Here is a 20,451-nt window from a genome sequence, read left to right as displayed (position 1 = left end):
TACATTATGACGTTGGCTATCATTCACGGTGTAGCTGGCTTTTTCGTTTTGTTGCCAGTGCTTAGCATTTTCCGTTTACCAATCCTGAAGTAAAATAGTTGATTAAGATCTCTCTGAACTGCCTGCCTCTGTGATGATGTGTCAGCTGAATATTACATACTTACATATTAATTATTATTTTTTTTAGCTTTCCGAAAAAAACATCATATTTTTATCACTGATCCTGTATGGCGTGAAATACTTTTGGGCACAATTTTCATTGTTAACAGACAATCCCTAGTACGGCAGGTTTGTCAGTGTTCCACCAGTTGGGTGTAATATCTTTAGCAGGTCATCTGTTTTGTACTGGGGCACATGATGTAATTGCTTAGTTAATATTTTCTGTAGAAGACTTCCGTAGCGTAGCGACCGGGAGGGAGTGGGGGGGGGGTACACCTTTCACAAATTGCCGACCCCCCCCAGTCGCACCCCTACCCCCACTCAGACCATGAATAAACGATCTCGGTATAATGAGTACTGGCGAAGCAAGAACCAAAAATAACAACATGGATGAGTTTGTGGACAAGTTTTCGGTCAATCACAATAACAAAAATGTGATGTTAAGTTGTTCTTAGACAATCAGAAGAAAAGGACAAATAAAACTGTTTTATTTGCTGTTCAGTGTCGACAGCTTTATACTAATATTTACACTATAATTGCGAAGTATTCTTTATTCAGCGCAGCCTGTGTCGAATTTGTGCAATTTGTTCGCCAACGACCATACCACATTGAGTACACCGCTTCCCGTCCGATCAGCGAAGTTAAGCAACGTTGGGTCTGGTTACTACTTGAATGGGTGACCGCCTGGGAACACCAGATGCTGTTGGCATCCCTACGTGTCAAGTGGGGTTGGTGGAGGATTAGTGCCCCTCCCTGTAAAACAATTAATTCTAAGCCATTGGCCACCCCGTCTGGGATACATGGCGTCTGGCAATGAATGAATGATAGTCTTTATGAGCACTGGGAAAGTGGACATTTAATATCTTACGTATGACCATTTTGAGCTAGCAGCATGTGCGGTATGGTATATATTTTTTTACACTTAAAAATAAGCCTTACAGTATATTTGTATATAATCTGTTATCACCGTATTTCCATTTTTTTTTTAATTATAAAGTATTTCGGGCGTGTTGTTCACTGTCACACCAGTCATAATAATAATAGCATTTATTGTCAAGTGTTGTGATATCTGTATATATATATATATATATATATATATATATATATATATATATATATATATAATGGTACTCTCACACACCCTCCCCACATGGACATCACGTCCTCCCACACGTCCCCCCTTCCATGGGTGACAGGCGCAGAAGGCTAGCTACACCTCTGAAGGATTTCCGCGCACTGACAGGCTATCTAATGTTTGAACTATGGAATTCCAATTACTGGCACTTACATCTGCCTTTATTAATGCAGTCGGGCACTTTCTCATAACTAACCTTGACATTGCTGAATTTAAGTGCAACAAAAGTGATCATTTAATACGAAATTCTTTTCATTCCATAACATTACTCACCAAGATTTCTGATGTGGTCAAAACAAGACCTAGACTGTTTGATTCACTAGTTGGAAGGCTTATATAGTGACTGAATTATGTATTCCTGTAAGGTAATTTACATACTTATCCCTTTACGCAAGGATACGTCTTCTCCCAATCTGGGAACTGATAAATTAAAATAACCAAGTATTACAGCATTTTCGGGAAACCACATTATAACAATTTGAATGTAAATTTCGTTATCGGTGTTGCTTAACAATGTCACTAGTCAATAAAATCAGGCCAAGTGTCATTTTACTACTGGATACATTTTTTTGCTGGATAGACAGAGGGTTTTGAAATTTTGACTGGATGAAGTCCCGCCTCAAAGTGTAACACTTGTGAAAACTATTGTGACTTGGTAGGTTTTGTTGAGCCAGTTACAGTACATTATACTAGTCCTCGACAGAAATATAAGCCTTTAAATACGATAAAAAAAATCCCAGACTACAGGCATTTATGAGAAAGGTTTTAAAAGTGCTTATTATTTTGATATGCGGAATTAATGTTATCTATACTATTTTGTTGAGGTTTAAGTTTTCTACTCTGACTCATGTGTTCACCTCTTGAGTTGAATGTTTTTACTCAAAGGAAAATGCACTGCGACACTGGCCAAACAACCAAGACAAGCTGAGCCAAGAGTTTTCAGCTGTAGACCGTCATTCGGAAGTCGTGCTCACTGCCCAGAGAAGTAATTTCTTGAAAATTCAACGCCTTCCTGCAACCCAAGCTACTTAAAATGACAGTTTAAATTAAAGGCTTTCCTATAAAGGACATGTACCATAGCGAGCATAGACAGAATACTTGGAATTCATTTTCAGTTTATGCCTTCAGACAACCTCTGATTTGAGAATTTCGTTTTGCCAGTCGATAATTATTTGTTTAACATTCTGCTAACACTTTTCTCTACAAAACACATTTGCAGATAAATACTAATAATAATGAAATTTCTGTTAAACTATACATGAGAAGGAGTTTTTGTATACAGCTCTGTTGATACACTTGGCAGAGTAATTCAGTGTATATTAGCCAGTCATGTTCAGAAGGTGTAAATAGGTTAAGTTGGCTTAGTTTAACAGCTGAGCTAAACTAAGCTAACCTAACGTAGAGCAATCAAAATGTAACTGGTCATTGCAGAGCGCACTACTTAAACATGCTGAACACGACATCCTGCCCCGATCAAGCCAAAACAAACCCAGTGTGTATTGTCCTAGGTCAGACTTCAGAGGACTTTAAATTTTATTGGCGATCATAATTCGCAGAAATAAAAAAACTAGTAAAATGTGAGAAAAACTGATCGGTAAAGGTAATCACCGTATTTGATGATTGTCTGGATGCATGAACTGGTGTAGATCTAAGTCTTCTGGTAGTGCTGGATCTTTTTTCTTTTACTTTTTTGTAATTATCCAGTGGCTTTTCACATCACATTGGTTCCTGCATGAATGATTATTATGATGTATTGTTACTGCGCCATAACAACATTATCCACATCCTCAGCTACATTGTCCAACCCACTGGGATTTAAAAAAAAAAAAAAAAATAGTTTTGTAGGTACCCTACCCCAAAACTCCGCAGGCTGACCATGGTTCCTAAACAGGTCGTTTGAAAAATGTAAGTTTATAATAATAAAGAATCTTCAGGTAGTATTCATAAAAATTCCCCACCTAACCCCTGTGAATGTGATTCATACCCATGGAAATATCTATTAGGGTGCAAGGATGGCACCCATAACTCTCCTGGAGGCTCCTAAGGGTTGAAAAGGGCTAATTTCACGTCGGTCCCTCAGTGAGTACCTCAGTAACTTAAAACATTGGCTCTTTTAGGCCGACCCTAGAAGGGTCCAGCAAAAACTTAGTTTTAAACTATTGTAATTACACACATCACATAACGCTCACTCATTTCAGTTACACACACACACACACACACACACACACACACACACACACACACACACACACACACACACACACACTGAGAACTGTGTGTGTGTGTGTGTGTGTGTGTGTGTGTGTGTGTGTGTGTGTGCGGCAAGGAAGTGTCGACAGCATCACCACAGCTGTCACACTCTCACCTACACACACACACACACACACACACACACACACACACACACACACACACACACACTTTCCCTCACTCGCACTTTCAGTTTTTACAGTAATAATTCCCATCTGTTTCGCTCCGTTTTCACCTCTCTCTCTCTCTCTCTCTCTCTCTCTCTCTCTCTCTCTCTCTCTCTCTCTCTCTCTCTCTCTCAGAAAGCCATCCTCCCCACCACTTATCATTAATTTCACCACATAGCATCCCTGTTCACCACTACCACAACCCAGTCAAACACCCTCTCCACCGTCACAAACCACCTTGTCTCTAATTACCAGCAGCTGCCAAGAAGCATTATATCCACCACAATCACCACAACAAAATATTTCATTTACCTCAGCGCTTGACAACCTCCATCCTCAACCACAACTTCACTTCCAGTCACCACTACTACTCCATCACCACTACCACCATCACCACCACAACTACTCTGACCACCACCCTCACCACCACAACTACACTGACCACCACCACCCTCACCACCACAACTACACTGACCGCCACCACCCTCACCACCACAACTACACTGACCACCACCACCCTCACCACCACAACTACACTGACCACCACCACCACCACAACTACTGTACACTGACCACCACCACCACCACAACTACGCTGACCACTACCACCACCACAACTACACTGACCACCACCACTACCACAACTACACTGACCACAAAAACCACCACCACCACCACAACTACACTGACCACAACCACCATCATCACCACCACCACAACTACACTGACCATAAAAACCACCACTACCACCAACACCACAACTACACCGACCACAAACACACCACCACAACCACACCGACCACAAACACTATCATCACCACCACAACTACACCGACCACCAATACATCGGCCACGTCTACCACCACCAACAAACTACACCGACTACCACCACCACATTACCACCAGTACGCCGAGCACTACCACCATCACCGTCACAACTACACCCATTTCCATCACCACCACCACTACCAACAACAACAACAACAACAACAACAACACTGCCTTCATCACCACCACAATTCCACCCACACACTGTCCACGAAAAACAAATGTTCTAGTGATGGCGACATCATCACAAAATATATCATCGTCCCTGGATAAGCTAAAGCCGATGAGTGTAGGCTTATGGTACTCCTCCCCCCTCCCCCCCCACACACAGGAAGAAACACAGAACTAACAATTTCTATGTGTTTTCTCAGAATGCCTTGAACACCTTTCCATCGCCCAGCACTACATTGCTTTAGGATGTACACAGCACATGTTCACCAGGACCAATCTCTCTCTCTCTCTCTCTCTCTCTCCAAACATTATGCCACAAAACACACCCCAAGATACGTACCACAATGAAGATTCAGTTCTCACAAAAGCAAGAGAACACCTCGCCAGATGCACACTGCCTTCAGGGAGAGGAAGTGGAATAGGTACTTTACATTGGAACGTCAGCTGAATTGAGTTTGATGGATTAACCTTCTAGAATTTTAATATTTCTTAATACTTTATTATCGGTAAAAAGTAAAACACCAAGTTTTCCTTTGTTTTACCATGACATAAATAGCTTTATACATCTATATTCTGAGGCACTCATTTGCAATATGTAGCTGGTCGCCCCAAAGCAACTTCGAAAGTATCATCAAAGCTAAAACGAAGAATAACACTCAGGCTGATAGAGTAGGAGATAAATAAATAGACAACATTTCGTTAACACTATGTAATATAATGACATCATTCTGTAGTACTGTATATGCATGCTCTTACAAGATAAAATATTCAAGTTAGTGGGGCCTCTTGTCGTGAAGCCGCTAATAAAAGCTATATTAAACCCCCTCAAGCTCGGAAAGTCTGGCCGACGCTGAATATACTGTAATTGTCTGATAGCAGCAAGAATAATATAGTTAAATAATGATGCCTTCGGGCCGAAGGGCTTAACTAAATATCTGGACGTGAGAGCTGATAGGCGCCAGGGGAGTATATTTTGGAGGGTGGAAGGTTTACCTTTGTTTACAGTATTCATTGATTGCTGTTCACATGGAATGACATAGTATGTGTACACATATTAAATAGTAGGACATCGAAAAGCAGAGTAGTACAATATTTTCAATTCAATATACCCGTCTTAATGTACAGTAAGTTGTCAGACGGTCCAGACACACCTCGCCGCACCCTTCTCCCCAGCCTTTGTGTCCCTGCTGATCATATGCACACATATCCTAATCGTAGAAAAACATTTGTTTTGTTTTTTTATTTTATACGTAATTTCATACACACAGATAATTCCCCTTAATTCAAAACAGGCTTCGGTTTACGTTGACGTGACTCCATTCATCCCAACTGGGGATATTTGCCTAAGGAGAACGGATTTTGTAGATCAGATTCATTTGGACAGAAGGGAAGTAACTCGCCCGCCAGTCTCCGTCTGTACAGGTAAACGGGGATTAAGGAGTGAATAGAGAGGAATAAGTATTGAATTGTGAAAATAATAGCAAAGAAAAATATTCTGTGAAATAAACAATATGAACAGGACTAACGATAGTGCTACACATTTATAAGGAAACTGTTCATTACTGATAATCATAAGAATCTGTCCATTCGCACCCATCTGAACAAATTCGTTTTTGTCACGTCTAAAAGCTGACGAGGAGCCTACACGTGGTGGCGCTGTGCACCAAGGGTAAAGCAACTGCGGCGTTCACCCAGGACCCGAATCCCCTCATATTTCCCTGCACCTCGCCGTGGGATGGACTTAGTTAGACACTGGTGAGGCGTTGTCTACCACAAGAAGGCGTCGGATTCCTGCACGATGCATGTACTGTACAGTGCCGGTAGGACGGCGTCACAGAGCCACTTGCTTAACTGTGGTCGACGGGTCTGCATGGTCAAGCAGACCGAACTAAGCAACAACAACGACTTCATTAATATACTTCTCTTATATGAATTCTAGTAAACCTCAGTTTTTCTTTTAAAAACGGGTACAATCGATTTTTCTTTTTCAGCATTGTAAAAAGCACATATTTTTGTTCCATTGGGATTAATTCCAATGGCTTATACCCATCACACCTACCCTTACATTAGTCATAACCCACACACAACCCACTTTGCCTCCACTATAATCCCACCTCGCACACACCACAACACACTTACTCCCACCTGCACATCACTCATCACACACACACTCCTTCAACATAACCTCAACAAAAGATCTCTGGGACCGACAAGCTCAAGTGGTGCGGGTTTCTGCACTCCATCAGGCTTATGTCTAAGTGAGTTAGGGCCCACAGCCACAGCCACAGCCACAGCCACAGCCACCAACGCCACCATTACCACAATCTCCATCACTACCACAGTACTATTATGGTTGTCATCATCATCATCATTACCACATCACCAACACCATCACTACAATACCACTATTACAGTCATTAATACCGTCGCAACAACACTACTACCACAATCACTATCATCACCAATCCAACACCACTACCAAAGTTATTAGCAGCATCAGTGCACCATCACCACCATAATCACTATAATCACCAAGCCATCATCACTATCCCTGACCCTGGGGGCATTTCTTTTATTCTTTTCTTAATTCTCTTGCCCTACTATCAAAAGCTTCTGAGAGAGAGAGAGAGAGAGAGAGACCATCAATGCAACACACTACCACAGTCACAATCATCACCACACCAACACCGCCACCACTGTCACCAACTGTTACTGCGGGCTCATGGCCTTTGGTTCCTTCTTCCTCGAAAAAAAAAAAAAAAACTCCACAATCACTATCATCACCACAGCAACATCAATATCACAGTCGCCAACATCACTATACTATACTACCACTACAACACTCACATTACCACCATTACACCACCACAACAATCACTACCATCGTCATAGTTGTGGCTGCAACACTACCATTCCTCCCCACAACGTGATCACCATTTCCACAGCATTTTCACCACACTCACTGTCGCAGCTACATTTACCTGCCTGGGCACCACCACCAAACCCACCACTGCCACAACGACCATCACAGTTACTACTAAGATTACTTGGCTCATTGTCAACACCAGTCAGGGCCATTTATAACTCCTTCACTCTGGGGACGCCTTTTTTTTTTTTAATCGCATTTTTACTATCTCCAAGTGAAGAGGTTGGTTATAAGTTTCAGTATTCCCTTTCTACCTGAAGCTCCCCCTCCCCAGCAGAGTAAAACTGAACCTTGGTTGCGTGGTTGAAGTAAAATGTACGTCATCAGAGTGAAGGGCTTGAAATCCCCATCACCTAATTTGCCACAAAAAGACTGGCAAGCACAAGAGTCCCAATGAGCACCAGCACAATCCCTGAAGCACAATTCTCAAGCACTGGGAGGTTAAGTGGAGCTCGTGAAGGGTGAAGAGGGGCAGAAGAGGGCTAAGAGGGGGGGCAGGAAGGTCAGGTGAGACGGGCAACCACTTCACCATATGTCGCAACGCCCACACCTGCAGCACACACTACACCTGTACCCGCAAAATGCATCAAAGAGGATAGCTGCACTAGTATGTTTGACCCATACTAGGCAGCTTGTCTCACGGGATGGCTAAATTTACGCTGCTAGAGTAAGGCAAGGAAGGCAAGGATGACAGTTTTTCATTCCTCCCTCCCATATCTATTCTGTCAGTTTCCAGTTGAGGTTTGGAGAGAACAATTGAGGTTTGAAGGTGACCGAGTAGGTAGAGAGGTAGTCTGCTCGCCCAACAGACGTGGGTTGGAATACAAATTTGATCGGGGAACAGTTTAAAATATTTGAATTTTGTTGAAGTGGAGTTTATTGCTATACCATATGATCCGTCGGCAACTCCGCCGCTAATTCCAGTACGCCAGTTATTTATGAAACATCCATAGCATGTATTTAGAATGGACGGTGGGCGATAGCGCCAAAGTGGTGAAATTTTTATATGCAAGGAAGAAGGAACCAATGGCTAGAGGCCCGCAAATATTATTCCTTCGAAGAAAATACAAAAACAAGAAAACTGAGAAACAAATTCAAGATGTGGAATTGTACGGTACGAGGACTGCTGGGCCTCAGCGAATAGGCTGCTAATACCTATTTCCCGTCTCGAACGCATTAAAAAAGAAAAAAGAAAAAAAACTCTCAGTATTCTGCGCTTCACACTTGAACATAACAAACCCAAACACTTTATTAGTTCCATGGCGATCTTGGCTGCTCTTCCGTCCCCGCTATGTGCACTTGTTATCATTCAATACACCATACACCTACATGCACCACACTTACACCCGCTACTTACACCTACACTCACTCAGCCTACACCCGCTACTTACACCTACACTCACTCAGCCTACACCCACTACATGAAGATCCAGTGTACCCACACCTGCCACCACTACTGTACGTCTGCACCTACACCAACTAGATACAACCTACACCTACACTCATTACCCTTACACGTACAACAACTACACCTACACCAGTCACCCCTACACTACAATGACCACACTTACATCCACTGCACCTACCTAGTCACTGCACCTACACCCATTACACCTACACCCACTTCATCACATCTACATCCAACCACTACACTTACACATGCAACACTTATAACCATACCATCTACACCCAAAACACCTAAACCCACTATACCTACTATCGCTACACCTACATTCACTACACCTACAACCACTACACCTACACCTTTACACCTACACCTACAACCACTACACGTACACCCTTACATCTACACCTACAACCACTACTCCTTCACCCTTAAACCTACACCTACAACCACTACACCTAAGCACATTCCAGATACACCCACTACACCTTCTACAAACAACTACACCTACTACCACTACAGTACACCTACACCAACTACAGTACACCGACACATAATGCACTTACACCTATTATAACAACAAATAAAATGCCTTCAGCCACAACACCTACAACCACTTCGTCTACAACCACCACAATTACACCCACTACACTTACAACCACTACAATTACACCCGCTACACCTACAACCATCACAATTACACCCTCTACATCTACAACCATTACACCAACACCCATTATACCTACAGCCAATACATCAACTTCTACACCTATAGCCGCTGTACCCACACCCTTTGCTCCTACGGTCATTGCATATACTACACCCCTTACACCTACACCCACTACTCCTACAAGAACAACACCTACACCCATTACACCTACACCCACTATTCCTACGCTCACTACACCTACATCCACTATTCCTACACCCACTGCCCTTATACTCACTACACTTACATCCACTACACCTACACCCACTATTCCTACACCCACAATTCCAACACCCACTACACCTATTCCATTACACCTATATCCATTACACCTACACCCACTACACCTACAACCATAACACTATACCAACTACGCCGACACCCACTACACCTACACCCAAAACACCTACACCCACAACAACAATACCCACTACACTTTCACATATTACACCTACACTCATTACACCTGTAACCACTACACCTACATCCACTACTCTATACCCACTACATCTACATCCACTACGCCTACAACCACTACACCTACACCCACTACACCTACACTCATTTCACCTACATCCACTACACCTACACCCACTATACCAATATCAACTACACCTATATCCACTACTCTTACACCCACTACATATACACCCACTACACCTATTGTACAATCACTACACCTACACCCACTGTACTTACACCCACTACGTTTGTACCCACTACACTTTCTCTCACTATACCTACAACAACTACACCTAAATCAATTGCATCTACACCCATTTCACCTATACCCACTACACCTACACCTACTACACCTACACCCACTACACCTATACCCACTACACCTACACCCACTACACCCTTACTCACTACACCTGTACACTACACCTACACCCACAACATTTATGCCTGCTATATATACATCAACTACACCTAAACCCACGACCACAACACCCACAACCACAACTCCTACACCCACTACAGCTACACTCACTACACCTATGCCCAACATACCTATAACCACGACCCCTATACCCAGTACACCTACGCCAACTACACCTATACCCACAACACCTATACCCATTCCAGTCTACACATTCACCCACTGCAGCTATACCCACTAGACCGATACCCACTACAACTACACCTACGCTATACCCGTTACACCAGTTACACTTACACCCACTATCCCTACACCCACTATACCTAAACCCACTACACTTATGCCCACTATACTTACACCAACTACACCTTCACCCACAACACCTGCACCTACAACCCCTACACCCACTACACCTACACCCCACTACACCTGCACACTGCACCTAAACCCACTACATTTTTACCTACTATACCTACACCAAAGTCTCCTACACTCACAACATCTACACCTACAACGCCTACACCCACAACCCCTACACCCAATACACCTACACTCACTACACCTACACCCACTACACCTATGCCCACTACACCTATACCCAGTACACCTACAACCACCACACCCATACCCACTACACCCTCACCCACTACAGCTATTCCCACTAAACCTGCACCCACTACACTTACACCCACTATCCCTACGCACACTATACTTACACCCACTAAACTTACGCTCACTATACCTTCACGAGCTATACCTACACTCACGACACCTACATCCATAACCCCTACACCCATTACACCCACACCCACTACACCTATGCCCACCAACCTTCACCCACTTCACCTATACCCTATACACCTACATCCCATACACCTACACCCACTACACCTACACCTACTACAGCAGTATCCACTTCAACTATACCCACTACACCTACACCCACTACACTTGCACCCACAATACCTACGTCCACAACACCTATATCCACTACACCTACACCCACTACACCTACACCCACAACACTTACTCTCACAATACCTACGTCCACAACACCTATACCCACTACACCTACACCCACTACATCCAAACCAAATACACCTACACCCACTAAACCTACACCCACTACTCCTATAACTACTATACCTACAACCACAACACCAACACCCACTAAACCTACTCCCACTAAACCTATACCCACGATACCTACAACCATTACACCTATATCCACTACACCTACACCCACTACACCTACGCCCACTACACGTATACCCACTAAATCTGTCTACCACACCTATAACCACTGAACTTATACCCACCACACCTACACCTACCACACCTACACCCAGTACACTTATACCCACTACACCTACACCCTCTACACTAACACCCACTACACCTATTCCCACTAAACATACAGCCAATACACCTATACCCACAACACCAACACCCACTATACCTACATCCAATACACTTATACCCACTACAGTAACACCCACAACACCTATACCCACTACAGTCTACACCTACACCCACTACACCGCTACCCATTACAGTCTACACCTACACCCACTACACCTACACCTACTACACCTACACCCACCATACCTACATCCACTAAACTCACACCCACTACACCTACACCTACTACACCTACACCCTCCATACCTACATCCATTAAACTCACACCCACTACACCTATATCCACTACACCTATACCCACTATACATATTCCCTCTACACCTACACACATTACTCTTACACCCACTATACCTACACCCACTACAAATACACCCACTACACCTATATCCACTACACCTATACCCACTATACATATTCCCTCTACACCTACACATATTACTCTTATATCCACTATACCTACACTTACTACAAATACACCTACTACACCTATATCCACTACACCTATACCCACTATACTACACCTACACCCACTACGCCTATACACGCTATACTGTAGCCACTAAATCTACACCAACTACACTTATACACACTACACCTGTACCCACTGCACCGACATGCATTATAACTACAACCACTACACCTATAGCTACAACACATGTGCTCACTGCACACACACCCAGTATACTTACATTCACTACTCCTACACCCACTACCTCCTACAAGTACTACATCTACACCCACTACACCTATACCCACTACACCTACATTCACTACATCTACACTCCCTGCACCTAAATCCACTATACCTACACCCATTACACTTACACCCAGTATACCTACACCCACTAAATCAACACCCTTTACGCCTACACTCACTACTTCTACACCCACTCCACCTACACCCACTACATCTACCCCCACTACAGCTATATCCACCACACCTATACCCATTACACCTACACCCACTACATTTACACCCACGGTACCGTACATACTGTACATCCACAACATCTATACCCACTACGCTTACACCCACTACACCTATATCCACAACACCTAGACTCTCTATATCTAACCCCACTATACTTACACCCACTACACCTACACCTATTACACTTACACCCACTACACCTACTCCCAGTACACCTACTCCGTCTACACCTACACCCACTACAATTACATTCACTACTCTTACCCTGTACCTTCACCCACTACATCTACACCACCTACTCCCACTGTATCTACACCCATTATACCTACACCCAATACACGTTCACCCACTACACCTGCACTCACTGTGCCTACATCCGCTATACCTATACCCACTACAGCTACACCCAGTATACCTACACCCACTACACTACACCCACTACATCTACGTCCACTACATCTACTCCCACTGCACCCATACCCATTACACCTACACCCACTACACCTGCACCCAGAACAACTATTATATGCCTGTCCCTACATACTGTATACATTTGCAGTTTTACGAGTATGAAAACTTTCAGTGTTACCTTCATCTACATTCATGAATATACACCTTCATAAATTCATGTAAGCCTACACGAGACGAGTATATTATTGTATATGCATATAACTGATTTAATATATCTACAGTTAACATACTTGCACCCTATTATACCTTGTACACTTTCATAATACACGTACATAAATATACCTATAGTGACACCTGTTAATATATCTATACACCTACTTACACTTAAGTCTAGCACTCATCAATAGAACTACATACATACATACTGTATATATATCTACAAACATCCACTTACATGTATATACTTTACATATCCGTACGGTGCCCCATATATACACCTACATTGTACCTATATGCATATACATCCATGCCCTTACCTACTTGCACACAAATATACCTACACATGCAGATACACACTTACAGAGAGCCATCACATTTGCATATACACTACTGCACGCCTAGACGCCAAGCCTGGCAACATTTGCGTCCTTATTTACGACCAGCACACATCAGCACCTGACTACACTTACACCTCAAACACCACACCTACACCCTCACTTACACCCTGATGTGTGCTAGCCTTCATGTTCATCTGTACACTAGCTGCGTCTTGCCACGTTAAGGTTCCGAAAGTGAAGTCTGGTATGATCCTTGCCATGTACAGCGGAGTCATTGCTATGGACTGATCTTAGGTTTTGGTGCCAATCTGTTACCCTATGAGATCTTTCACAGAGAGGTATTAGGGTACATACTGTTCCTGTAACATATAAAAGATTAACTTGCCCTTTTTCTTGCATTCCCTTATTTACCTTCATCCCTGTCTACATACCTTCTTACCTACCGTACCTTCCTGTCTACGTCCACCACACTACTAATCTTCCCTGCCTACCTGCATATTCACCTCCCTGCATACCAACTGTATATACCTGTACCTCCCTGCATACTGCCATAGCCACGGTACTTCCCTGTCTACCTACTGTATATACTCGCCCACTTCCTTGGCTACCTACCCTATATACCTACCTATCTCCCCGTCTGCTTCCTTACCCACTGTAGGCCAGCCTCCTTAGCTTCCTACATCTCCACCTACCTCCCTGTCTACCTACCTCTCTGTCTATCTACATAGCGGCCTACCTACCTTTCTCCCTGGCTATCTACATAGTTGCCCACCTGCCTATCTCCCTGCCAACCTTCCTAGCTCTCTACCCACCCAGTTACCTACCTCCCTAGCTACCTCCCTGCTTGCCTCCACCATCTAATTAAGTAGTGACACAAACGCGTATTTAAACTGTGTTGCTGCTTGCCAGCTTCTGGTGCGTTATGGCAAAATGATGAAGGTAAAAGTTACTGCATTTTGAAGGCCCTTGCCAGTGATGCCAATGCTATTCTTATATTTTTTTGCAACTGACGACGTTTTTGGTCATTGTGACCTTGGGAATGCTCTGAGCTTGTTGACCAATCCGGAGGGGGCACACCGTCAGGTGGAGAGGATTCATTCGACACCTCGACCGTTAAAATTGGTCCACAAATGCAGCCACTAGATCGCAGACCACATAACGAACAGACGGAAGTCTGTCATCCCAACTCAACCGTGGGAGGCCATTGACTTCGTCATCGTGAACACCACCATACACACCTGCACTCACGTGTACATGGTGACATTGACCTATACCCTACCTGCAACCAGCCGATACACTCAAAACTTACAAATCTACATGCATAAGCAAATATCACTCACTTACTCCCATACACGCACGTTCATTCAGATTCACACCTGCACTAACACCCACATTTATGATTTCTTTCATGTCCTAAGCCACACTTACACCCTAACTCACACTAACATTTTTACGCATACGGTCTCACCCGCAACTACTCTTTCAGCCACACTCACACTCACACACTAGTACAGACATATTTTTGCACGCGCTCTCTATCACACTCACATTTTTGCACTATCATTACTCACGCTCACACTCTCACATTAGCTCTCGCTCACACTTTATATATATCCTCACTCACACTCATACTCTCACACACACACCCTCACCCACACTCACAAACACAGCCACACTCACACCTTTACTACCACACACACACACACACACACACACACACACACACACACACACACACACACACACACTTCCCCCCCCTCCCTTACACTCACATTGGCATCTCCACTACACACATGTTCTCACTCAAATTCACTCCTGCACTCATAACTACACTTTAACACACAGCAACACCCATACACACCTTCAGTCGAACTCACACCATAAACTGCACTACACCCAGAACCACATCACACCACAGCACACCCTACAGCACCACACCACACCCCTACACCTAACCAGAATAACACCGTGAATTTCACCATAACACCACTCAACGCCACACCTTACACCACACAACACCACGCCTTACGCCACACAACACCCCACTCTATACCTGTATGCCGTACTCTTTACCACACCACTCCATATAACATCACACCACACCCTACGCCACACCACTTTACACCACTTCACACTAAACCTTACACATCACCACACCACACATTGTCCCACATCGCATCACAGCAAACCACACCACGCCACACTCCACCACACAATAACACGCCATACTACACTACACTACACCAAAGCAAACCACGTGATGCCACACCCTACACCGTACAACACCACATCACACCACACCACACTATCCTACACTACATTACACCATACCATATCACAGCACCCTACCCCACACCACACATCACGCCATACCACACCACATCGCACCACACCACACCACATCACGCCACAGCACACTCTACCCATCCCACACCGTGCCATAAACAGCAACCACCCAGCTGTCTCCAAGAATAGGCGTGCTTTGACGTAAGAGCGAGTTTGGGGGAATTAATCTTGAGTTTCTTCCCTTTGTCTCTCTCTCTCTTACATTTTACTGCTTTCCTCCCCTTTCCTAATCTTAATGTTCCTGTAGTTTTTTATATATATATATATATATATATATATATATATATATATAGAGAGAGAGAGAGAGAGAGAGAGAGAGAGAGAGAGAGAGATATTAACTCATATTTTCGGTCAGTTGTAGTCGTGTGCCTGTTTCTTCTTTGTGTTATTGTGTTGTTAATTCAGCCCTTCCCTTTTTCATTTCCTCCTTCCTTCTCCCTATCCTTGCCTTTATTAAGCTCTCTCTATCAGTTGTTTTATTTTTATGTCTAGATTTGTTTGCTTTAAATTTTAGCTTTCTTCCGTTTTGTTCTTTATCTTGCACTATTATTCAGTTTTATTCAGCTATGTTATGTTTTTTATTTATTTATTTATTTATTTGCATTTGTTAGCCTCGCATCCGATTATGGGAGGGTATGTTTTCACTGTGGCAACGGTTGTGTGTTAGCCTTTGTTTACAGTGACACGTAATTTGTCAGTAACGTTTATAAGGGAAAATGTTGGCAACGTTTTCTAGCAGCCTCACGAAACTTGCCAGTAACGATTAGCAAAACAGTTGTACGATATTGTTTGTTAATTGACTAACACGAGACTTATGGGTCATGTTTATTAATACTGTAGGATCGTACGAAACTTGGCAGTGATGTTTACGAGCTGAATCGCAGTTATTTGGTTCCATTCATATACAGAATTCTACGAAATTGGTCGTAACGTTTATTTAAAGAATCACATGAAATTGGTCACAATGTTTCATACAAAAATACACGAAGTTTGTCGGTAACATACATCAGTAGAGTCACACAACCATGAGGCAATAATTCTTGATGCCAAATCCACTGTCCGTCGTCTGTGGTGTCGTCTTTAGCTCCTTAATTCCTGAGTCGCATTTTGTACTGCTGCTTCCAGATGACTTGACTTAGATTCAGAGGGATATCTAGCAGTGATGGGACTACTTACCTTTTTGAAAAGTAACTAGTAGAACAAAATTTTCTGGTAATAGCAAGGATCAAGATAGTAAATAAATAAATAAAAAGATCAACTGGTTGAAAAGGTTAACTTCTTCAGCAAGGTAATGCATTTTTATTGATCTTCGCCACATACAGATGATTGAATTTTTGCGGAAGACTTTTTGGAAGTGGGGGGTGGGAAATATAGCGTTAATCAACTTTTTCAGTACTAGAGTTGAATATATCGTTGCCAAAAAAAATTCGTCTAGAGGCAACAAGAATAGAAACGAAGCTTTCAGGCTGAAGGGGTTAACATGTTCACTGAGAGACATATCTAAACTGGACAGAATCGTCAAGTGGTAAAAATAAGAGAATAATTAACTCTCCGTTGTAGTAAAGGCGTGGATTCTTTCAGCCCGTGGAGGTAATATCCGTTTCTTCCTGCTACCAAGAAACGAGTGAATTCCAGAGGTGAAGCAATGCCTATCTATATTGTTCTCGGTTAAGGAAGCTCCGTAGTACCTTTTCCTAAGCGATTTATTTAGTTTAATACACCTGTGCTCTATAAATCCTTCTGATGTCACCCTACTCTGCAAAAATATATAACGTATAAAAAGTTATTAATTAGCCATATCCAAAATTACGAGTAAATCGCTAATTAAGAGGTGCTACGGAGTCTCCTTACCTGACACCAATACGGGTCAGTGAGTGCCTATACCAATTTTACTCTAACTTGGCCCAGATTTTCGTCCTTTTGCAGCTTATTTCACGTAGCTCAGTGGCAAGAAAGAACACAACAGCTCCACGTCCTTTCCATAGCACATCTAAACAACTAACATCACGTTCCAGTGCTAATCTATTGCTAAAGTGAGCAGTGAAAGTGGAGAGATGGCAGTTTTAGGTCAGGTTCTGATGAAAAGGGTATACAATAGCGAGTCAATTTATGTAAGGAGGACTGGAGGTGTGAGATGAACCATAGGCTGAGTTAAAGGACCTAAATAGACAATAAATGCTTTCCGTACTGGAGGGGTTAGGTGTACTTCATTAACCCTGTGAATGCGAGAATTCTTTCACAGGCTGAATAAAATCGTCTGGGGTAGGAGGAATAAACCATAACAATAACTCATTGTACGAATGGTGTTAATGGAGGCTGCTTCTGATTCCTTCATTCAGTGCTTTCCGCCTTGTGCTGAATTAAGTAGCACGGAGGCAACCAGAATACGAATTAAGAAGACATCATAGTAGTGCATGGCTGGATTCTGGGGTGTTGCAACCTGGTTTTCACAATGAATTTAGTATACTTTCCATCATTTTAACCAAACTGCATCTTTTCTTGGCCATTCTTATTCCTGCCAAATAATTAATTATAATACAACCCATCCTTGGTTGCCAAACTATGGGCGTCACGTCCATGTCCACAGCTTCTCGTTCTCAGTTCCACACTTAAATACGTGTGTACTAAGTTGGATGGAAAAAGGCGTTGTCAAAGGCTCATTGCATATGGAAAAAGATGCGAGCAACATCTTAACAATATTCCTGGATCGTTCCACGTAGTGAAAGGCAGGAGTAACCACGGAAAGAATAAGATTGATAAGGGGTTTCACAGGTAGGATCATTTTTTTCCCTTGTTACTTTCAGACGACTTGATTCAACCAAGTCTGAACTGGAGTGTCTAAGTACAGGCTTCAGTAATATCTTCAGTGCCAGAGATCCGTCCCAGGCTGAATAAAATCGCGTGGAGGTAGTAAGAATGACCTATTAATTACGTCCACAGGCTGAAGGGGTCAAAGATAGCAGAATGCCCCGAGAAACTGATGTTGATATGGTTGACCACAAGAAGACCTCACGTGCAGCCTCGGTACATTTCTATTTTATTTTTATTCTGTTTTATTTTTGACGATTTTATTTTGCTTAGGAGACACTTTTTTGAGCGGGGAGAGGGGAGGTTGGATGGAGCCTTCATTACCTCTTTACTACGAAACTTCTCCCTAATTCAATATCGTCTGACGGTGGCAAGAACGGAATACAGAGGAGGTTATGGCCTGCACTATGATAAGATTTTCACCGTCTTATTCTTGCTACCATCAGACGACTTTATACAACCCTGAGAAAAACGTATTGTAGTGTAAGGGGTGGAATGAGGCTAGATGTTACCCGCTCAGCCTGGAAAATATCACCTGATCAAAAGAAACTCGTCTGGAGGCAACAAGAAAGTACTAAATAAATGAGTTAAGTAGAGAAAGGGGTCACTGAAAAACGACAGCAGGGTGTTTGAACCCTCCCTGCCCTAGATGTCTTCTTTTATTGTATCCTTGATGTCTTCCTGCTGTCGTACTCAGTTTATAAGAGACGTTTTAAGATTTAGTTGTTGGAGAGAACCTTCCTTATCCCCTTCATCGCGATGGTGTAATTTATGTTTGCTTAGTGCTACCGACAGACGACGTTAATCAGCTGAGGAGAGAATTTTCAAGCTGAGGTGGATATACAGAGCTTTAATTGGTCCCTTAACTAATACAGGGTCATCTTAACCCTCTAAATCCGATGACGATATTTCTCTAAGTTTATTCTTGCTGCCTTCAGACGATTGTGTTAATTTTGGAGAAGCGATTTGTAGTGACGGGGTTAGGTGCAGTCACCACTAAGGCCTTCATGGTCTGATAGATTTCTGTTCGATGAATTAGATCGTCTTCATTAGCAAGAAGATAATTTATACATCATTGGATTGCAGAGGCTAGCTAAATAAAATGAAATTATTAAAAAAAAAAGAATGAAATAAAAATAGATGTACTCTGGTGAAAAGAGTTAATTCATTCACTGCGAGGGCTGTTTCTTAAGAGTAATAATAAATGATGTTTGGTTCAACGAAAACATTATTAATAGTAAAAAAAACATTCAGTGTGAGGATGTTTTATCTATCTATCTATTGTCAGACGTCCTAATCCCGTAAAGGGTGGCCACAAACAAATCGCCTCCATATCGCCCTGT

The 20,451-nt window shown here is 42.8% G+C and overlaps 1 non-coding gene across 1 annotated transcript; it reads left to right on the top strand.

The window, feature by feature from the left end:
• The first annotated feature begins 749 nt into the window (after positions 1–749).
• On the top strand, positions 750–868 carry LOC145414326 (5S ribosomal RNA). The gene has a single exon (XR_013899865.1). It is a non-coding gene; the product is annotated as a 5S ribosomal RNA (ribosomal RNA).
• The last annotated feature ends 19,583 nt before the right edge of the window (positions 869–20,451 follow it).

The sequence above is a fragment of the Coenobita brevimanus genome, chromosome 98 (assembly GCF_032717465.1).
Source record: "Coenobita brevimanus isolate Jiangsu-jjx chromosome 98, ASM3271746v2, whole genome shotgun sequence".
Taxonomy (NCBI): Eukaryota; Metazoa; Arthropoda; class Malacostraca; order Decapoda; family Coenobitidae; genus Coenobita; species Coenobita brevimanus.
This window is presented reverse-complemented; position numbering and strand designations above follow the sequence as displayed.